Here is a 1,479-nt window from a genome sequence, read left to right as displayed (position 1 = left end):
TTTCCGTTCCAAAAATTTGAAGGGAGTAAAAACGGTTACACCCAACATCAACCAGCTTGTGAAAAGGCGCTTAACCCTTGTGCAAAAACCAGTAGCAGTAAATGCTGATTCAAATACCATTTCTCTTTGTGAATTCTTCCTTTCTATTAAAAAGTATCTTTCAAGCCATAGGACTCTTTTTATGTATAAAAAAGTAAACATAGGTTTTGGGTCGAAATTCAGTAAGAAGCATTTCATGGACAAAGAACCGCCAATCAAAATATGACCCGGCATCGCCGGAGAACACTGTACAAAATGATTTCATTTACAGTGACATCAAGAAAGCTTGGGGTCTGTTTCCCCCTTTAAGTTTTGTAATTTAAGAGAATCCATCGCCACATAAGCTCCAGTCTTTATACTTATATCTCGTTTGTTTGCCTCCTGTTTTGAACGTGTCTTTGATTATGCTTCAAGCCTATTTATCTGCCCAGGACCAATAGAACTCTGAGGATTGTGCGGACCAAATCCCACTGGTGGAAGAGTTACGTAACCTGGGAATGGAGAATTTTTAATGGATATTTCGCGAAAATCAATGGGTGGAAAATATACATAGCCTCTAGATTTTTCTTGTTCATCTTTAGCACTGTTCTCTCCTAAACCACTGGAAGTTTGCATATCAAAGTTTGCTACTGGAAAGGCTTTATAGCCAGAGGATTTTTCTTGTTCATCTCTAGCACAGTTTTTTCTTAAACCATGGGAGGTTTGAGTAGTAAAGTCCGCAGTTGGAAAAGCTTCATAGTTAGTTTTTGTCGGAAAAACAACATAGCCGGGAGATGCTCCACGTTCATCCTTGTCCCTGATCCCTTCTGAACCTTGCCAGATTTGTGTATGAGTATTTTCCTCATCATCCGCATTTATGTTCACGCTTGAACTTTTGCAAACATTTGAATTATGAGGTTCGATTGCTGCATAGTTTGCTGAAGACTTAGCTTTATGGGGTATGGGGGCAGAAGACCAATCGCCACTGGTGCTAAGGTTAGGGTCTGTCAATTCTCCAGAAGAATTCTCAACATAACCAGAAGGAAGAGAAGTTAATACGGGGATGTAAATAGTTTCGTGAACACCACTTTGACCATCTTCGCTGACGTCGGTAGCGAACATGGGAAGAACGTAACCATTTTGGGCAAACCATGTTTTTTCTTCAATGTTGTTCTGCGCACGACTTCGGTCTCCAGAGGATGGCGAATGAAGATGCATCTTGTTGAGTGGCAGCCTAGTATAACAGGATAGTTAGTCGCCTAGAGGCTAAGATATTATTTTTGATGTAATTCATTATGTTCTCAATCAAAAGTAAGATACTAACACCTGCGATGACATCGTATATACATTCTTGTTGGACCGACTGTCGCCCACGTCGATTGGCTGAAGAGGCACGTCAATATTTATCTGACAATACTAGTTTCACAAACGAACGAAGAGAATATTATGAGAACCATAAAG

The 1,479-nt window shown here is 40.1% G+C and overlaps 1 protein-coding gene and 1 pseudogene across 1 annotated transcript in view; one reads left to right on the top strand and one right to left on the bottom strand.

The window, feature by feature from the left end:
* Nucleotides 1-1,479, top strand: part of LOC119592564 (transcription factor HIVEP3-like) — a gene marked incomplete at its 5' end in the record, with an annotated part of 91,776 nt that overhangs the window by 34,311 nt on the left and 55,986 nt on the right.
* LOC119592364 overlaps nt 81-1,479 on the bottom strand; it is a 12,401-nt pseudogene continuing 11,002 nt past the window's right edge.

This window comes from Penaeus monodon, chromosome 30 (genome assembly GCF_015228065.2).
Source record: "Penaeus monodon isolate SGIC_2016 chromosome 30, NSTDA_Pmon_1, whole genome shotgun sequence".
NCBI classification, from domain to species: domain Eukaryota; kingdom Metazoa; phylum Arthropoda; class Malacostraca; order Decapoda; family Penaeidae; genus Penaeus; species Penaeus monodon.
Note: the sequence above shows the minus strand (reverse complement) of the source record. Positions and strands in the feature narration are given on the sequence as shown.